The sequence below is a fragment of the Rutidosis leptorrhynchoides genome, chromosome 2 (genome assembly GCF_046630445.1).
Source record: "Rutidosis leptorrhynchoides isolate AG116_Rl617_1_P2 chromosome 2, CSIRO_AGI_Rlap_v1, whole genome shotgun sequence".
NCBI lineage: Eukaryota > Viridiplantae > Streptophyta > Magnoliopsida > Asterales > Asteraceae > Rutidosis > Rutidosis leptorrhynchoides.
In genome coordinates, this window is record NC_092334.1 from 294,279,578 (window position 1) to 294,302,429 (window position 22,852).

Below are 22,852 nucleotides of genomic sequence, written 5' to 3' on the forward strand. Positions count from 1 at the left end.
TAACTTGATATGATTATGAAGATAAAATCATTTCATTTTCATTAAAACAGAGTATATACAATAATTACAAAATATCATAATGAAATATGAAATAATCAAAAGATATAATTGGAGCACTTGAAGGCTATCTGTCTTTATATTTGTCTTTATCTTTGTCTTTATCTTGCTCATCTTCAGATAGCTCTTCTTCTTTAACTTTGAGGGATGCCCAGGCTTCAGGAAATAGGATAGGTAGCTCAGCAGGGTCATAAAATGGAACATGAGGAGGTAGAATGTGTGACGACCCGGAAATTTTTGATCAAATTTAAACTTTATTCTTATAGGAAATTGACACGATAAGCAAAGTCTATTAAACTGAGTCTTGAAATTTTGAACTGTTTCATGAAATCATTTTTACCTTCGACCAGTTTCGACGATTCACGAACAATTAATTATAAATAGATTGTGTGTGTGTGTGTGTGTATATATATATATATATATATATATATATAAATGGTAATTGAACATATAATTTGAAATATTATATGTTATTGTTAGTAAAATTTAATTATGTAAAATAAAATAAAAATAGGATATTATAATAATCATTATTATAACATATCTATATATATATATATATATATATATATATATATATATATATATATATATATATATATATAAAGTATATCGAATATAATTATAAAACGATAGTGTTTATCATTTCGACTGCTATTAAATGAATTTAATACAATTCTATGGGGATTTGAAAATGAACGTAAATTTGTATATTGATTATGTAAATTCATTAGTGTACTCAATTAAAATTGTATTATCACACTTTAACTATTATAATATATTATTTACACACTAAAACTTTATAGATTGATTGATATAGATATTGATTCTTGTAATCTGCTTTTTATTTGTAGCCCACTGAGTAAACAAAAACTCACGCATACATACACTAATATTTTAAGTTTGCTTTTTAAATTCCAACATTATAAACCATACATGTATGTAGACTATTGTTTTCCTCTCCTTCTATTTACTTCCTCGATTCCTTTTTGGTTTTTGGTAACTAGTCGAGCCCTACCCCAAACAAATCATGTGGCTGTTTCATTTTTACGCAATTGAGAGTACGATTATTTTACTCTTTCCCTTGTTTACTTCCACCCATCTATATTATATATATATATATATATATATATATATATATATATATATATATATATATATATATATATATATATATATATATATATATATATATATATATATATATATATATATATATATACATATACAATACAATGAATGAACTAACTCATTTTTCCTGCTTTTCATTAATCATTTGGTATCCAAAATATCACCCAAATCAACTCTTTCCAAATTGACAAACACCAATTTGTTATTTTCTTTTTGATTGGGAATATGCAAAACCCAACATCGATCATCTTTATTTATATATACACTCATATACATATATGTATCTTTATCATCATCTACCAATGCCTTCATAAAACAAGAACCTAAACTGCTACTGCTGCGAATACTCTTGTTGAGTACCATAACTATCGGAGATCAAACACTCTTTGTTGCTACTATCTTGACGAAGACCATCATCACTAAGATCACCTCTGGTTAGAAGATTTCTACTACTATTTTCTGTTTTTCTATTGTCAAGTCAACACCTTTTATCCACAACTGTTACCCGATTTTGTTCATGTATGAAGCCTTCAAACAACCACTTCAAGGACACTCGTATCACCACCATAGACCGTCATCTATGATCATTATGAGACCACCATAAAAACTGCTACTCAAAAATTCTTGTTTTGTTTACTATGACAACAACAAGCCACCACTTACATACCCTTTGAACCACCTTGGGTTTTCTTTCGTTTACTATGATCGAATATCAAAACAAACCACAAACCCTCATCGAATATAACACACATACAACCTGTTATTATTCGTTTTTGATCCCATTCGAACAAGACAAGAACCGAGACCCTTGTTGTGTTATTGTTGTTCGGTCAGACCCTCACTAATCATCATTGAAATCACCACCAAACGCCACCATCAAATTCTTCTCTTTTTTTGTTTCAGTTTACTACTACAACCGAGACCCACAACCACCCACATAACCGAAGAACCACTCACTTTTCTCGTTCTCTTTTATTTCTCCTGTTTCTTTTCCTGATCAAAACAGCCCCCACAACAAACCATTTATTAAACTACAGCTTGTTTCTGTTTGTTGTTACTACTAATCAATACTCTTTCTGTTTCTAATCAATTCCTTCCTAAATATTTCTGTACATATTCTGTTATCTAGCCGATAACTAAACACCATCGACTGAATAATATAACCAGATTCTTTTGCTCGCTATTTCTATTCCGAGATCACCATCATCTATTCAATTCTAGTCAATTATTAATGAAAACCTAAACTTTTCTTGATGAGCTGTTAAACGTAACCATCTATACATTATTTTCCTGTCGAGCCTTAACCAATAGCCAAAACCACCTCATCCATCGAAATTGCTTGATACCTCTCGTTTATTCACAACAGCTGCTACTTGATATTACTGCTACTGCTACCGTTTCTGTTACAGTCGGCAATGAAGATGAATAAGGAACGTGAAAAGGATAATGATAATGTTGGATAAAGAATGATGAGCTGTACAGCACATAGGAGAACCTTTTATTTATTTTCTTTACTGAATTATTACTCCCTATAAATGTCTAATCAACGAAACAGGCTTATATGATTTGGACTTGTTGGATCGTATTTTCCTTTGGATTTCAATTGGGTTATATTAATTCAATCGATTTGGGCTGTGGAGAAATCCATATGGTATGTTGGGCCGAACCCTAATTGGGCTAGTAGCAGGCTAGCAGCATGAAATAGTTAGTTAATCGGGTTATAACATTTTTTAGTGGGGTTAATTCAGAAAGAATCAGATGGAAGGGTGGTTTGAGTGTTATGTTGGGTATCGAGAGGTCTCGGGTTCGATCCTAGGCAGGGGTTATTGTTTTTTTTAAGCCCTTACAAATCCTTTTAAAGGTAGTAACATACTTATTATTATTATTGTTATTATTGTTGTTGTTGTTATTTTTATTATTATTATTATTATTATTATTATTATTATTATTATTATTATTATTATTATTATTATTATTATTATTATTATTATTATTATTATTATTATTATTATATTATTATTATTATTATTATTATTATTATTATTATTAATATTATTATTATTATTATTATTATTATTATTATTGTTATTACTGTTATTATTATTATATTTATTAACAACTAACATATATGCATTATCATTATTATTATTATGTAAATACAAATACCATGATTAATATTATTATTATTAAGAAAATGATGCAACCTATTATTATTTCCACTAATATTAGTATTAGTATCATTTTAAAATTTTTAGTTTTATTATTATTGACGTAAGTATTATTATTAATATTAGCACTTTCGTTAACATGAATATCATTAACAAGTACTATTATTATTGAAAATTAATATAATTATTACTAAAAGTATCATTACTTTAAATCTATATTTTTAAAAATACTATTATTAATACTATCATAAATATTATTAGTACTATGAAAATTATTGTTATTATCAGTATAATTATTCTAGTGTTATTATAACTAGTATTTTGTAAACAAAAGAGTAATTTCATAAAAGTATATTTAATATACATAACTTAACTATAATAATATTTTTATATACAAAATGAATACATTTAATTAAATAATGAAATATATATATAAGTTATTAATATAAAAGTTTTCTCACTAATAATAATATATATATCTATTCGATTACGATTATATATATTAATGAATACACAAATGATATAGGTTCGTGAATCCGAGGCCAACCCTGCAATTGTTCAATGCCGTCATATGTATTTTTACTACAAAATACAGTATTGTGAGTTTCATTTGCTCCCTTTTTAAATGCTTTTGCAATATATATTTTTGGGACTGAGAATACATGCGCTGCTTTTATAAATGTTTTACGAAATAGACACAAGTACTTAAAACTACATTATATGGTTGGATTATTAAACTGAATATCGCCCCTTCAAGTCTGGTAACCTAAGAATTAGGGAAATGGCCCCTAATTGACGCGAATCCTAAAGATATATCTATCGGGTCCAACGAGCCCCATCCAGGGTATGGATGCTTTAGTACTTCGAGGTATTATTTAGTATATTAGCTGCACGCTGTATACTGGGGGATATTCTATATGCATCTTGTTAAGGTCGGTTATCAGGTGTTCAATCCATATGAATGATTTTTATCTCTATGCAGTTTGCGAAATGCCTGATATGAGATGTGTATTTATGAGAAATGAAAATCTTGTGGTCTATTAAAATGATGAAAATGATCGTTTATGATAAACTAATGAACTCTCCAACCTTTTGGTTGACACTTGAAAGCATGTTTATTCTCAGGTATTAAAGAAATCTTTCGCTGTGCATTTGCTCATTTAGAGATATTACTTGGAGTCATTCATGACATATTTCAAAAGAAGTTGCATTCGAGTCGTTGATTTCTATACAGCGGTATGAACAATGGTAGTAACGATGTGGTTTACAGTCCCACATGACTATGAAAATTTAGATCCTTAAAGAAAATTAGATCTTTATGAAAACATTTGATCTTTTAAATAAAATCTAGCTTTTACCCTAGATAAGTTTTCCGGAATAACCCTTCACCGGTGTTTGCAAATTGTTTTTGTGGGTTTGGTGGGTTTCCGATTTGAAAATTTTAGCTCAAAACTTATGGTTTTGTGTCACCCACTTGCTAACCTTGTATTAGGAAAGCAACACATCCAGTTTACTTACTCCGTATATTACCTTTCGGTAAACTACCGTCCGGTTGTAAAGGAAAGCGTTGAACAAGCAACTGTTAAGGCAATGTCCCCTGACATGCTTTTAATTATGGTCTATAACGTGTCGGATGCAATTACTATCCTTGGTAGGAGCAATAGTAAAGCTCACCCTATAGTTTTTCGGTCTGGCATAAGGTCCGGTCTTCGACCATGCTATGCAACCACCGTTTTTACGGTTGACACCCGATTTGATTCAGGTGACCTAATGAATTCCAGGTGAATTCCTAGGATTTTATGTTCAATGGTAATGAACGCATTGAAAATAGATTTTTAGAAAACAAATCGGTTTGTAATTGATCAAAATATTTTCTCGTTCAAGCTCGAGTTTAGATATCATTAAATTCCATGAGTTTGTAATTCTCAATCTTTAAGGTCAATCTCTAGGATTGAGTAATATCAGGCTTAAAAGCTGATTTTTAATCTTTAAGGAGATTATCCTTTTCTGGGGGTCTGATTCATTAGTCTTATCAAGCTAATTTGCATGGCATCCTCCCTATTTTACTAGACAGATCCTCTCATGGTTAGGATAAGTCTGACCACTTGGCGACCCTGTTTGATGCTGAGGTCCGTGGATTTCCAGCTGATTTTCGAGAAAACTTTTCAAGGTTTTTCGTAGACTCTACAACTGGTCTGGACGACAACTTCCTGACCTAAATCAAGAAGCGCGTTTCTTTTTCGGAAGACTTTACTTTCTTTTAATGATGGAATTGATTCATCGTGTAGATCCATCTTTCTTTCAAATATATTACAGTAAATCGGGTAAAACTGTTTAGTTTAGTCTAAAGCAAAAGCATCTTCAATTATTTGTTACAAAAATATGTGACATATGTTTTAAATGACTTGGTAAATTTTTCCCACACTTGGCTTTTAGTTAAATTTTTCTTTGTCTTTTTATTTTCCTCTATTCCATTCTTAAATGAATTCAAGCGTTTTGGGTTGTTTCTCAATTTATGTCCTTTCCGAGGTAACAATAATTTCGGTGTTAACACCTAGTTTTATCGTTCATAAATATGTATAAACATGATTTTGAGTTCGTTTATTTGAAAATTTTGAAAAATTTTACTAGAATTGGGTAGTCAGTATATAAGACTAGGGCTGTTCTTTATTATCAGAGAGTACTAGATTCTAATACAACTACTGCATTACTAGTATTTTTAATGGTAACCAAGTGTATAAGTCAAAAATTTTTAAAAAACCGAAAGAATTTAACCCCTTCCCACACTTAAGATCTTGCAATGCTCTCATTTGCAAGAAATCGGTAACAATTTAAATTATTGAGGGTGACTGGCGTAGAAAAATGATTAAATTTTACCAAAGTTTCCAAAAATATTGGCGTTTGTTTTAAAAGCAAAGATTTTTGTTTTTTTTAATGTTTTTGGCATACTTTAATTCAATAAGATTAAAAATAATGATAATAAAATTTCTCGTCCCTCCCTCGGGTAAAGCAATTTCGGTTCAACGACATAGTTTTCAACTTACGACGAATTTTTAGAAATCACATTTTTAACTTAATGAAATAAAGTAAATTTTTGTTTTTAAATTCACACCAAAATGCATAAAATTAAAAATTCATATTAAAAATTCACACCAAATTTATATTATATTTTTGTATTTATACATATAAACTTATATTAAAAATATTAATTTTTCAAATATGTACAAACTTAAATATATTGATTTTAAAAAGTTTACAATATTAATTTAATATTTATATATTAAAAATAAGGTAAAAATTAAAATTAAATATCTTTTTGGTCTTTTATCCCACTTTAATCAATCAAATATTATCAAAAATATACGCCCCTCTTTTCGGTAAAGTAATTTCGGTTCAACAACCTAGTTTTACTCCTGACGAATTTCTGAAATATTTTGGGTTGATTGATTAAAGATATTTATACCTTAAGAATAAACGGTAAATTTCGCAGTGATGTAATAAATTTTTGTATGATATCAATAATTTCGGTTACGCAAACATAATTTTATTGAATACCAATTTAATACTTTATAGCGAATGATTCAGCGTTTATTATCAAAAGGTTAAAAGCAATAAAAATAAAAATAAAAATAAAAACTGTACATACTTACCTGTGAGATAGAATTCTCAGAGACCTGCTTAGCCCACTCATAAGATAGTCGGACTAATTGGTTTTCCATAGCTACATAGGTGTAACCTCGAGCATTCAATGATTTTTCTTCAAAACATATGAATGGTCCTTCTCTGCATAAAGTAACAAATTCGGTATTTGAATATGTTTGATTCGTCGAGCATTTTCCTTCGTGTGACAATTTTCCGCATTTGTGACATCTTTCTAGGTGTCGTGCTCTTCTTTTCGCTGCAGATTTTGATTTTCCTTTACCAAAATGTAACTTATTATTTTCGTTCCTGGATTCTTTTCTTACTCCGTCCAATTTTCCTCTGATTAATGATACCAATTCACTTGGAAGGGTGTCATTATTACATTTAGTGATCAAAGCGTATAGCATTAGACCATGGTTTAGATCAAAGGAATTCTTCATCTCGTAAAACCTAAAAAAATAAAAATTCAGAATGGGGGGAGAAGACTAGTTCTTTAGGGTCTGCTCGGGAAAGACCATACAGATTCCATTCTCGAGAACTACACGAAAATAGAATATCTAACTCTAACAGAAATATATATTACCCTAAAAAGACTTGATTCTCCCCACACTTAGTTAGCTATGGTGTTGAAATTGTGATTAACTTCGTTGTCAACTTCCATCGGACTATCTATGTAATGTTTAACTCTGTGACTATTAACTTTAAATTCAATCCCATTTGAATTTATTAACTCTACTGTTCCGTATGGGAAAACTCTTTTGACTATGAATGGTCCAGACCATCTTGATTTCAATTTTCCAGGAAATAGCTTGAATCGTGAATTGAAAAGAAGAAGTCTGTCTCCTTCTTTAAATTCTTTTGAACTTCTGATTCTTTTATCATGCCATTTCTTCGTTCTTTCCTTATAGATTAACGAATTTTCATATGCTTCATGTCTTAATTCTTCTAATTCATTTAATTGACTTAACCGTAGACGTCCAGCTTCTTGTAAATCAAGATTACATGTCTTCAAAGCCCAAAATGCTTTATGTTCAATTTCTACTGGAAGATGACATGCTTTTCCATAAACGAGTTTAAAAGGTGTGGTTCCAATTGGAGTTTTGTAGGCTGTTCTAAAAGCCCAGAGTGCATCCTCCAATTTCATGGACCATTCCTTCGGATTTGATCCTACGGTTTTCTCTAGAATACGTTTTAAAGCTCGGTTGGTATTTTCAACTTGTCCACTTGTTTGTGGATGATAAGCGGTTGAGATTTTATGAGTTACTCCATATCTTTTGAGAACTTTCTCAAGTTGATTGTTACAAAAATGAGTACCCCGATCACTTATTAAAGCTTTCGGTGTTCCGAACCCTGCAAAAAGATGTTTTAAAAAGTTGACTACAACTCGTGCATCGTTAGTTGGGAGAGCTTGTGCTTCCGCCCATTTAGATACATAATCAATGGCAACGAGAATGTAGAGATTATTATGAGATTTTGGAAATGGACCCATAAAGTCAATACTCCAAATGTCAAATACTTCACATACTTGAATGACATTTTGTGGCATTTCATCACGTTGACTTATTTTTCCGGCCCTTTGATAAGCATCACAGGATTTTCAAAGAAGGTGTACGTCTTTGAAAATTGTAGGCCAATAGATTCCAGCATCGTAAACTTTTCTTGCTGTGAGTTGAGGCCCATAATGCCCTCCTGTTGGTCATGTGTGACAATGGTTTAATATTTGACTAGCTTCTTCTCCGAATACACATCGGCGTATTATTCCATCGGGACAACTTTTAAACAAATGTGGATCTTCCCAGAAATAGTGTTTTATATCATTAAATAATTTCTTTCGTTTTTGGTACGACAATCCTTTTTCAAGGAATCCACATACTAAATAGTTTGCATAGTCTGCAAACCATGGAATTTCATTATAATCTATCTTCAATAGATATTCATCAGGAAAGTTATCTTGTATGGCCGATTCATTTAGAACTTCTAATTCGGGATTTTCAAGACGAGAAAGATGATCAGCTGCGAGATTTTCTGCTCCCTTTTTATCTCGGATTTCAATATCGAACTCTTGTAAGAGTAAGATCCAACGGATTAATCGTGGTTTGGCATCTTGTTTTGAAAATAGGTATCTAAGAGCAGAATGGTCGGTATAGACCACCGTTTTTGCTAGAACGAGATATGAACGAAATTTATCAAAAGCAAAGACAATAGCAAGGAGTTCTTTTTCAGTTGTTGTGTAATTCGTTTGTGCTCCTTGTAACGTCTTACTAGCATAATATATAGGTTGAAATCGTTTTTCAATCCTTTGTCCTAAAACGGCTCCCATTGCAAAATCACTTGTATCGCACATTAGTTCAAACGGTAGATTCCAATTTGGAGTTATCATGATCGGTGCATTAGTGAGTTTTTCTTGAAGAATATTAAATGATTTGATGCATTCATCCGAAAAGATGAATGGAGCATCCTTTTCTAGGAGTTTATTCATAGGAGTGGCAATTTTAGAAAAATCTTTTATGAAACGCCGATAAAAACCGGCATGCCCTAGAAAACTCCTAACTCCTCTAACATTGGTGGGATGTGGAAGTTTAGTAATTACATCTACTTTGGCTCTATCCACTACAATTCCTTCCTTTGAAATTTTATGTCCAAGAACGATGCCTTCTTTAACCATGAAATGGCATTTCTCCCAATTAAGAACTAGATTTGATTGTTCGCATCTAATAAGCATTCGTTCAAGATTAACTAGACATGTTTCAAAAGTATCACCGAAGACTGAAAAGTCATCCATGAAAACTTCCATGCATTCTTCTATCATGTCGTGAAAAATCGCCATCATGCACCTTTGAAAGGTTGCAGGGGCGTTGCAAAGTCCAAATGGCATGCGTTTGTATGCAAAAGTACCATAAGGGCACGTGAATGTGGTTTTCCCTTGATCCTCAGGTGCTATTGGAATTTGAAAATATCCGGAAAAACCATTAAGAAAACAATAGTAACTATTTCCGCCTAATCTTTCCAACATTTGATCAATGAAAAGTAAGGGAAAATGATCTTTTCTGGTGGCGTCATTTAATTTTCTATAATCAATACAAACACGCCATCCTGTTACAGTCCTAGTAGGAATAAGCTCATTTTTCTCATTTATGATGATAGTCATGCCACCCTTCTTAGGCACGCATTGAACTGGGCTTACCCATGGACTATCAGAGATTGGATAAATTAAACCTGCATCTAGCAGTTTAATAATTTCTTTCTTAACAACATCTTTCATATTAGGATTTAGTCTTCGTTGGCGTTGCACATACATTTTATGACCTTCTTCCATAAGGATTTTATGTGTGCAATACGAAGGACTTATACGTTTAATATCATGAATCTTCCATGCAATGGCTGGTTTATGAGCTTTTAGCACAGTAATGAGTTGAGATTTTTCATTTTCAGTAAGAGAAGACGATATTATTAAAGGTAATTCAGATTCACCATGTAAATAAGCGTATTCCAAATGGTTTGGAAGTGGCTTTAACTCTAATGTCGGTGGTTCTTCTATCGATGATTTATATCGATATCTGTCTTCTTCTTTTTGCATTTGAATTTCTTCTGTTGTTGGTTCATATCCATTAGCCATAAGTGTAACTAACATTTCAGCTTCATCAATTGGTTCAGTACCTTCTCCTAAAGAACATTCTCCTGTTCCTTGTAATTCTGGAAATTCTTCTAACAATTTTGCATGTGAATCTATAGTTTGAATATAATAACATGTTCCATCTGCAGATTGCGGTTGTTGCATGGCTCTATCAACAAAAAAGGTAACACTCTCGTCCTCTATACTTAGGGTCAGTTTCTTACCAAACACGTCTATTATTGCTTTAGCCGTGTTTAAGAATGGTCTTCCTAATATGAGAGGAACTCGAAAATCTTCTTCCATATCCAGAATAACAAAATCTATTGAAAATACTAAAGTACCAACTTTAACTAGCATGTTCTCCATTATCCCTCTAGGATATTTTACTGATCGATCGGCTAGTTGTATGCTTATTCGTGTTGGTTTCAATTCTCGAAGGTCTAGTTTAGCGTATAGTGAATATGGCATTAAATTTAAACTAGCCCCTAAGTCTGCCAATGCTTCTATTGAACTAAGACTACCCAGAAAACATGGAATTGTGAAACTTCCTGGATCAGATAATTTTTCTGGTATCTAATTCAACAGCACTGCAGAACAATTAGCATTCATAGTAACAGCCGAGAGTTCTTCCATTTTCGTTTTATTTGTGATTAGATCTTTCAAGAATTTAGCATATCTAGGCATTCCTGAAATTACATCAATGAAAGGAAGATTTACATTTATTTATTTAAACATATCTAGAAATTTGGATTGCTCGGCTTCAAGTCTCTCTTTTCTCATTTTACTTGGGTAAGGAAGTGGTGGTTGATATGGTATAACATAAGGTTTAACCTTAACTGTGTTATCTTCATTAACCTTTTCAACTACCGGTTCTTTTTCCTTATCTTGTTCAGATTGTGGTTCTTGTGGAGTAGGAATAAAGTCATCAGAAATTACAGGCATTTCAGGTGGTTTAAGTGTAATACCACTTCTTGTGGTAATGGCTTTAGCTGTTTCATTCCGGGGGTTAGCATTTGTATCACTAGGTAGACTTCCCGGTTTTCTTTCACCTATCAACCTTGCTAGGTTGCTTACTTCTTGTTCCAGATTTTGAATAGAAGCTTGTTGATTTCTAAATGCTTGAGCATTTTGTTCATTGGTTTGTTTCTGAGATGTGAAAAATTGAGTTTGAGATTCAACTAGCTTCGACATCATGTCTTCTAAATTTGGCTTTTTTTCATCCGTTTGTGGTGGTTTATTTTGAAAAATAGGTCTTTGCTGATTGTAAGTATTATTAGGTACTTGTTGATTGCTTGAACCTTGTTGGTTGTTGTATGGAACATTTTAGTTATAATTCTGATTTTGATTGTAGATTGGTCTTGGTGGTTGATAATTATTCTGATAATTATTTCCAGGCCTTTGGTTTATGTATGAAACATTCTCTCTTTGTTCCATTGTTAGTTCAATACTGAGACAATCTTTTGTTAAATGTGGTCCTCCACACTGCTCACAACTAATTCTTATTGAGTGAATATCTTTAGTCATCTTTTCCATTCGTCTTTCGATAGCATCTATCTTTGCAGAAATGGAATCGAAGTCATGACAAGAATCGGCTCTAGCTGCTTTAGATGATCTAACGATATCTTTTTCTTGATGCCACTCATGTGAGTGGGAAGCAGTGTAACATCCCGCCTTTTTCCGTTTACTTTTCCGTTTAACTATTTAAATTCCGTTATATGATTATGACATCCCTCGTTAATACGCGTTTTAAAATATCTCGTTTAGGTAATTCACGCACCCGCAATCGAACTCGAGGGACTAGTTTCGGAAAAATGCCAAAGAGGTGACTAGCTTTTGACTAGTCAAACCCACCTCCCCATTTCTTTTCCATTTTCTCTAATTACTTTCAAAGTTTCTCTCAAATCTTCAAACAAGAATTCATCATCTAAAACAAATCGATCAAGCTTCAACCAAAACAAATTACATATTTGGAATCCTTGCAACTTCCTCTTCGATTCCATACCGACTTCATTACATTTGGGTAACTTTCTAAAATCACTAGATTTGGTGTTCTTGATGTTTTTAACTTATAAAGTTGTTAATTAGTGTCTATGGCTCAAGTCTAACATGAATATATGATTTATATGTTCGATTTTGTTATTTGAAGTAACTAGCATGAACATAAACTTTGGTGTGTTTGATTTAGTGTTTTGGTTGATTGAATGATGTTAAATGCCATAAATGCATGTATTAAATGTGTTCCTAACGTCACTAGCTTCAATTTCATGTGTAGGTTGCTTGAGAAAACTCCATAAACTTGATTAGTGATTTTGGTGAATTTGTGTTAGGGTTTGATAAGCTTGAAATGAATATTTGATGCATTGAATGCCATGAATTATTGTTAGTAAGTAGTTAGTTGTATTGTATGCTCGATTACCTACAAAACGGAATGTTGTATGTATGCATTAAATGCCCGAATCATAAATGTGCACTTATCAAATTTGAGTATTAAATGTGTGCATTAATTAATCATTTACTTTGGAAAGCCGATTGTTACAAATAATGTTTTTGGTTGGTGAAATGTATTTAGTTGTGTTGTTTGTCAAATTACCTTTCTAACGATATAAGATACGAGTTCTAAGTATTAGCGGTTTGCGAGTTATGCTTGAAAGTGTTTTGAATTGAGACTTGGACAATTAAGACTGACCAGGTACCAGCTCCCGCGTATTGTCGCGGCGCGGCAATCCTGGGTCGCGGCGCGGCCTAAGCCGTGTTCAGGTTCTGACCTACATGTCAAATATATGAAAAATGTTTGGCACCCTATGGACCTCCGATTCACATGAGGCTTGTTCTAACATGTTTATATATGAATAAAAACTTGCAGAAAAATAGTTCGGGACCCGACCCGAACGTGTTGACTTTTTCGTTGACTTTGACCTACCAAAGTTTGACTTTTTGTCAAACTTAACCAAATGATTGTGCAACCTTCCTAACTTGTTTCTATACTTGTATCTTGCATGAAACTTGACAATTTGATTCACATGCTACATAATCGAGTCGTAATGAGCCATAGGACTAATTGAACATCTTTGACCTATCGAGTTTACCGTTATTGATACGACCTATTTGTTTAGGTCAAGACTAGCATTATCCTTCGCACACGTTACTTTGTGAAGTACTTTTCATACGTGCACTCAAGGTGAGATCATAGTCCATCTTTCAAACAACTTTCATGCTTTAAACTATGGGATGAGAAACATATACGTATCATACTTTTACACTTTGAACACAAGTACGAAAACGAACATTCCACGTACGGGTTTGAACGAAAATCCTCAATTCAATTATCATTAGTTACACTTACAGGGTGTAAACGTGAACTTATATTATGTGATCACATGGGCTTGACGAGCCTCATTCGGACGGTTCGCTACCATTAGCGGATGAAATATATTTTCGGGTCTAGTGTATGTTCTAACACTACGCAAAGGGTGCAAAACAGTTAAGTTTGATAATTGGGTGCCCGCGAAACAAATAATAACTTTGGAATGCAAATGATTTAGATAATCATATTATATTAAATCTTGTGGTTCAAATGCAATGTTTACTAAAACACCTATTATTTCACCAACGTTTTCGTTGACAATTTTCTATATGTTTTCTCAGGTCCTTGAAAGCTACTTGATACATGCTTCTGCACTCTTTTTGATACTTGCTTAGATGTCGAGTATACATGCATAGTTGGAGCGTCTTTTGATTACTTTAAATTGTGTCGCATAGGTTTTATTCGTACGTTAAACTTTGTAATGTAACTAGTCTTTTGAACTACATTTGTAAATTTGAAACATCCTTTTACTTATGAAATGAATGCGACATATTTTGGTCAAACATCATGTTAAAGACTTATGACCATATAATGGGACCAAAGTAGTCGGCGCCGTCAAACATGATTTGGTCGGGTCGCTACAGATGGTATCAGAGCGTTGGTTGTAGGGATTTAGAGTTCATTGGTGTCAACCCCGAGTCATAGGGTACATTAGTGAGTCTAGACTACAACCGGCATATAGACTTGAAGTAGGAATTACTTGACTACTTGTGCATTATACTCGAACTCGTCTATCATATTTAATTCTTATTCAATCTTAATCTCACGTTACTTGATTCAATTGACGCTCCACCTTGACTATATGAATTAGTGTCGAATGCACATATGAATTAGGGTAATATAATTTCCGGGATTATATTACGGTGACTCATATGAACATTCCGACATTATGACATAAAGAATTTAAGGCGAGTCAATTAAAATTTCTCTCTATCCTTATTCCATATCATGGTTAGTATTATTAAGAATACTAATCAACGGTATTCTTGTGTTTTGAAGGAACAATGCCTCCTCGTCATGTGCCACGCCATGAGACTCCCGAACAAGCACTACAACGAATGATAGCCACCGCCGTAGAAGCGGCCATGGCCGATCACTCCTCCAACAATAACAACAACCACAACAACAATCAAGGGGCCGGTAACTCAAGCGAAGGGTGCTCCTACAAAGACTTCATGGGGTGCAAACTTCACACTTTTGATGGAACCGGGGGACCGGTTGTGCTCACTCGATGGTTCGAACAAACGGAAGCCGTTTTTAGCATAATCGGTTGTCGGGACCAAGATAAAGTCAAATATTCCACCCACACCTTTGCCGGTATCGCCCTCATGTGGTGGAACACGTATGTACAATCGGTGGGAACCGATGAAGCTCACGCCCTCTCTTGGGCCGATTTGAGAGAAAGGATGATCGTCGAATTTTTCCCTCGTGAAGAAACCTGAAAGCTTTAACAAGAGCTAAGAACTTTAAAGGCGGTCGAAAATGATCTCAAGGCCTACAATCAACGATACGCCGAGCTATCCTTGATGTGTCCCAACCTCGTGAACCCCGAATCTCAAAGGGTTGAACTCTATATGGATGGTCTTCCAAAGAGCATCAAATAAGGAGTGATGTCATCCAAACCCGCTAACCTACAACAAGCTTTGAACATGGCCCGCCAATTGATTAAAATGGTTAACAAAATCGTAGTTCCGGCACCTAAGGCCGAGGATAAATCGGGCGGTAACAAAAGAAAATGGGAAGCCCCCCAATCAAGCAACAACTACAACAACAACTTCACCAAAAAGCCTTTCACCTCCGACTCCAAGAAAAGTTATGGCAGAAATAAACCCTTTTGCAACAAATGCCACAAACACCACTATGGTGAATGTAGCAATCTATTTTGCCATCGGTGCCAAAGGGGTGGTCATGTGGCCAACGATTGTAGAAGTGCCGCCCCCATCGCTCAAAAGGTGCCCAATGCACCAAAATCGGGTACTTGTTATGAATGTGGCCAAACGGGTCATTTTAGAAATGCGTGTCCGAATAAGAAAGCCAACACCAACACGCGCGGACGAGCTTTCAACATCAACACCGAGGAAGCCCGAGATGACAATGAATTAGTCACGGGTACGTTTCTCCTCAACAACACTTATGTTACTTGTTTATTCCATTCGGGTGCCGATAAGAGTTTTGTATCCAAGACTTTGACTCATTCTTTTAATACTCCACCACTTCCACTAGATACCACTTATACCATTGAAGTGGCCAACGGAAAACTATTGAGTGCCGACACATATTACCGGGGGTGTACGTTAAACATTTTGGGTAATGAGTTTGAAATTGACTTGATACCCATGGAACTAGGAAGCTTCGATGTTATAATCGGTATGAATTGGCTAGCCAAAATGAAATCTCACATCCTTTGTGATCTTAACGCAATCCGAATTCCTATCGAGAATGGTGAACCTTTGATCGTCTATGGCGATAAGAGTTGTACCGGACTCAACCTCGTTTCATGCATTAAAGTTAGAAAACTACTCCGTAAGGGTTGTTTTGCGATCCATGCTCACGTTAAGAAAGTCGAGTCCGATGAGAAGCACATCGATGATGTGCCAATTGTTAGTGACTATTCCGATGTATTTCTCGACGAATTGCCGGGTCTTCCACCTCATCGACCGGTTGAATTCCAAATCAATCTTATTCCGGGAGCCGCGCCCGTAGCACGTGCACCATATAGACTCGCTCCATCCGAAATGCAAGAATTGAAAAGTCAAATCCAAGAACTACTTGATCGTGGTTTTATCCAACCTAGCCATTCACCTTGGGGCGCTCCGATTTTGTTTGTTAAAAAGAAAGACGGATCCCTACGAATGTGCATTGATTATCGTGAACTAAACAAATTGACTGTTAAGAACTGATATTGCTAAAAACGAACATATATTTCATAGCATTATTCCTCAAGAAAGACAAGATTTTAGTTGCAATTGTTCTATTTACAAGTGATATTCGTTTAAATAATAAAAGGTGAAGACAACGGACAGATTCGACGAATTGAAGACGCAAACGACCAAAAAGCTCAAAAGTACAAAGTACAATCAAAGTGGTTCTAATTATTGATAAGAAACGTCTCAGAATTATAAGAGTACAAGATTCAAAACGCAAAGTACAAGATATTAAATTGTACGCAAGGACGTTCGAAAATCCGGAACCGGGACCAGAGTTAACTCTCAACGCTCGATGCAACGGACTAAAAATTACAAGTTAACTATGTATATAAATATAATATAATATATAATTGATTATATAAATTATATATATATTATATTTATATAATAAAATCGTCGGCAGACTAGGATCCAAACTTGTGTGAGCTGGATTTACGAACTCCGTGATTTTCGGAGTTTATAGTACAAAAATACCGCGACTCGCGGAGATGTCCTGGACAAAAATGCCTATAAAAGCTCGCGCATTCTGAATGTTTTATATATCTTTTTCTTTCCATCCTACGTAAACATATATATATATATATATATATATATTTATTTTTTAATTTTAATTTTAATTTTAAATCCTAATAATAAGGGTATGTTAGCAAATGTTGTAAGGGTGTAAGTCGAAATTCTGTCCGTGTAACACTACGCGATAAATACTCAATGTAAGTTATGTTCTCCTTTTTAAATTAATGTCTCGTACTTAAGTTATTATTATGCTTATTTGAGCCAAAGTAATCATGATGCTGGACTAAATATTAAAGACGGGGTAATTGGGCTTTGTACCAAAATTGGGGTTTGGACATAAGAACGACACTTGTGAAAATTAGACTATGGGCTATTAATGGGCTTTATATTTGTTTAACTAAATGATAGTTTGTTAATTTTAATATAAAGATTTACAATTGGACGTCCCTATAAATAACCATATACACTCGATCAGACACGATGGGCAGGGAACTTATATGTACGAATAATAGTTCATTTAACCGGACACGGGAATGGATTAATAGTCACTAGAATTATTAAAACAGGGGTGAAATTATGTACAAGGACACTTGGCGTAATTGTTAACAAAGTATTAAAACCTTGAGTTACACGCAGTTGATATCCTGGTGTAATTATTAAACAAAGTATTAAAACCTTGTTACAGTTTAAGTCCCCAATTAGTTGGAATATTTGACTTCGGGTATAAGGATAATTTGATGAGGACACTCACACTTTATATTTATGACTGATGGACTGTTATGGACAAAAACCAGACGGACATATTAAATAATCCAGGACAAAGAACAATTAACCCATGAGCATAAAACTAAAATCAACGCGTCAAACATCATGATTACGGAAGTTTAAATAAGCATAATTCCTTTATTTTCATATTTAATTGCACTTCTAATTATCGCTCTTTTATTTATTGTAATTGTATTTAATTGCACTTTTAATTATCGTACTTTTTAATTATCGCACTTTTATTCGCAATTTTATTATTGTTATTTACTTTACGCTTTAAATTAAGTCTTTTATTTATTTAATATTTTACATTCGGTTTTAATTGTGACTTAAGATATAAAACCGACAAACCGGTCATTAAACGGTAAGCCCCCATTTTATATATTATTATATATAATTATATATATTTTGTACAAATATAGTTATTTAAAATATAGTGTGAAATAAGCCAGCTCCCTGTGGAACGAACCAGACTTACTAAAAACTATACTACTCTACGATTAGGTACACTGCCTATAGTGTTGTAGCAAGGTTTAGGTATATCCCATCTGTAAATAAATAATTAAAACTTGTATAATTTGTAACGTATTTCGTAGTAAAAAAATAATACTCTTTTCGTACCCCCACGCTACGACATCAAGTTTTTGGCGCCGCTGCCGGAGAACGCCGAAGCGAAACCCACATAAAAAAAAAGAGAGATTTTTATTAAGTTTTATTTATTTTTTGTAAAAATACATTTTAAATATTAAAAAATATAAAAATTTAAAAACCGAAAAAAATATATATAAATCTATTTTTAAGATTTTTATTTATGAAATTATAAAGTATTTCTATATAAGTTTTATAAAAATATAATTATTAAAAACAGAAAAATATATAAAATATAATATAAAAAAACTACAGAACCTGTCGAACGAAACTTGTGCATTTAAAATTTTAACCTCCGCGACTCGCGGGTTTATTTGGTACGTGGCACCGCAACTCGCGGAGCCGCCCTGACGCGTATGACCAGAACCCTAATCTGCATTAATTACGGAGTTTATTATTATTATTATTATTTAAACCCTAAATAGGTTTTATTTATTCAATTAGTTAATTTAGTTTTTATTTAATTTGTATATTTAGTTTATTTAGTTTTATTAAATTATAAAATTAACACTTTTATAAAATAAATAATATAAAAATAATATTTTTATAAAAATTGTACTTTTTATAACTTTTAGTTTATTTTTATATTTTGTCCCTTTTTATTCGTTTTTAGCTTAATTTTTGTATTTTTCGCTCATTTTTAGTTTTAAGTTCTAGTATTTTGCCGTAGCTTATTTTTTTACTTTTAGATTTTTAGGATTTGCCGTAAAATCCCTTAAGTGCTTTTTCTTTAGACTAAGATCTAGGTGCTTTAGAATTTTGCGACGCCTTTTTAAGTTTTAGTACCTTTTTAAGTTATTGCCATTTGGGATATAGTTTTTCTTTTAAGCTTTAATATTTTTAGACGCAACTTTTAATTCTTAGTTTTTAGTTTTTTTTTAAGTTTTAACGCACTACTTTCATATTTTTATTTTTCGACGCCTTTTACCTATGTATCAATTATCACTCCAATTAGTAATCTCAATTTGCAATTTTAATTTTAAGTTAGTGATAGTAATAAGGTTGGGTTAGTCGAGTGTTTTAAAGTTTTATAGTCATTTTTTTTTCTTTTTCGACGCCTTTTATTTTTCAACCCTTTTCTTTTTCGACCTTTTTCGACGCGCTCTTTTTCTTTCTTATTTCTCGACATCCTAGTTTTTAGGACATAGATTTTTATTCTACTTCTTATCTAAATTTCTTAAAATTACGAAAATTTATTTTAAGTGGTTAAATTGATAGACATCAAAATTTTCTGGTTCGTAGTAATAGTTGGATTTGTACGTAGACCGGGTTATTGGAGCCAAATAGTACTCAATTATATTGAGACCAAACGAATCCTGCCCCTCTGCTGCATCTTTTGGCTATTCGAAACGTGGGCAAAATCAGAAAAGTCTATTAATTGGATAACTTATATAATTTTTCTTTCCTTTTAAAAACTAATAGGATATTCAGTGAATGCACCGAGCAAGACGTTCACCACCTTTTGTACGTTCACCACCTGTAACTCGATCAAGACATCTAGCAAATATTGCCGCCGTTGATTTTTCTTTAGAATCGTCATCTAGTCGACCAAGTACTCCAATTCAAATTTCCGATAATCCATTTTTGAACCAGACCTCACAATTGAGAATCCGAAAAATATTCAGGGACGATTCATAGATCCTGAACCATTAATTTTTCCTCCGGAACCACCAATCATTCAAACAGAGATTGTTGAGGAACGAACCATTAAATCAGAATCCTCTAGTGATTCAGATTCAACAAATTCAATCATGAAAAATCTGGAACCTTTAACTATGGAAGACCGAATGAGAGCTAAACACACTGGCCAAGGTCACGCAATTACTCATCCAGACATTAATGCGCCAGATTATGAAATCAAAGGACAAATTCTACACATGGTGACTAATCAATGCCAATTTAGTGGTGCGCCGAAGGAAGATCCAAATGAACATCTTCGTACCTTTAATAGGATCTGCACACTATTTAAAATAAGAGAAGTTGAAGATGAACAGATATATCTCATGTTATTTCCCTGGAATTTAAAGGGAGAAGTCAAAGATTGGTTGGAATCGTTACCTGAAGGGGCGATTGATACATGGGAAGTTTTAGTTGAAAAATTTCTTAAACAATTCTTTCCGGCATCTAAAGCCGTAAGACTTCAAGGAGAAATTGTTACGTTCACACAGAAACCAAATGAAACTCTATATGAGGCATGGACAAGATTTGGAAAGTTATTAAGAGGATGTCCGCAACATGGTTTAGACACCTGTCAAATAATACAAATATTCTACCAAGGATGCGACATCACTACAAGGAAAGACATCGATATAGCAGGTGGTGGTTCCATTATGAAGAAAACAGAAACTGATGCTTACAAAATTATTGATAACACTGCTTCCCACTCACATGAGTGGCACCAAGAAAAAGATATCGTTAGATCATCTAAAGCAGCTAGAGCCGATTCTAGCCATGACTTAGATTCCATTTCTGCAAAGATAGATGCTGTCGAGAAACGAATGGAAAAGATGACTAAGTATATTCACTCAATACGAATTAGTTGTGAGCAGTGTGGAGGACCACATTTGACAAAAGATTGTCTCAGTATTGAACTAACAATGGAACAAAGAGATAATGTTTCATACATAAACCAAAGGCCTGGAAATAATTATCAGAATAATTATCAACCGCCAAGACCAATTTACAATCAAAACCAGAATTATAATCGAAATGTTCCATACAACAACCAACAAGGTCCTAGCAATCAACAAGTATCCAATAATACTTACAATCAGCAAAGACCTAATTTTCAAAACAAACCACAAACCGATGATAAAAAGCCGAATTTAGAAGATATGATGACGAAGGTAGTTGAAACTCAAACACAGTTTTTCACATCTCAAAAACAAACCAATGAACAAAATGCTCAAGCATTTAGAAATTAACAAGCTTCTATTCAAAATCTGGAACAAGAAGTGAGTAACCTAGCAAGGTTAATAGGTGAAAGAAAACCGGGAAGTTTACCTAGTGATACAAATGCTAACCCCCAGAATGAAACAGCTAAATCCATTACTATAAGAAGTGGTACAACACTTAAACCACCTGAAATACCTGTAATTTCTGATGAAGCTATTCCTACTCCATAAGAACCACAACCTGATCAAGATAAGGAAACAGAACCGGTAGTTGAAAAGGTTAATGAAGATAACACAGTTAAGGCTAAACCTTATGTTAAACCATACCAACCACCACTTCTTTACCCGAGTAAAATGAAAAAAGAGAAACTTGAAGCCGAGCAATCCAAATTCTTGGATATATTTAAACAGATAAATGTAAATCTTCCTTTCATTGATGTGATTTCAGGAATGCCTAGATATGCTAAATTTCTGAAAGATCTAATCTCGAATAGAAAGAAAATGGAAGAACTCTCGGCCGTTACTATGAATGCTAATTGTTCAGCAGTGCTGTTGAATAAGATACCAAAAAAATTATCTGATCCAGGAAGTTTCACAATTCCATGTTTTCTGGGTAGTCTTAGTTCAATAGAAGCATTGGCAGACTTAGGTGCTAGTATAAATTTAATGCCGTATTCACTATACACTAAACTAGACCTTGGAGAATTAAAACCAACAAGAATAAGTATACAACTAGCCGATCGATCAATAAAATATCCTAGAGGGATAATGGAGAACATGCTAGTTAAAGTTGGTACTTTAGTTTTTCCAGTAGATTTTGTTGTTCTGGACATGGAAGAAGATTCTCAAGTTCCTCTCATATTAGGAAGACCATTCTTAAACATGGCTAAAGCAATGATAGACGTGTTTGGTAAGAAACTGACCCTAAGTATAGAGGACGAGAGTGTTACCTTTTCAGTTGATAGAGCAATGCAACAACCGCAATCTGCAGATGATACATGTTATTATATTCAAACTATAGAATCACATGCAGAATTGTTAGAAGAATTTCCAGAATTACAAGGAACGGGAGAATGTTCTTTAGGAGAAGGTACTGAACCAATTGATGAAACTGAAATGTTAGCTACAAT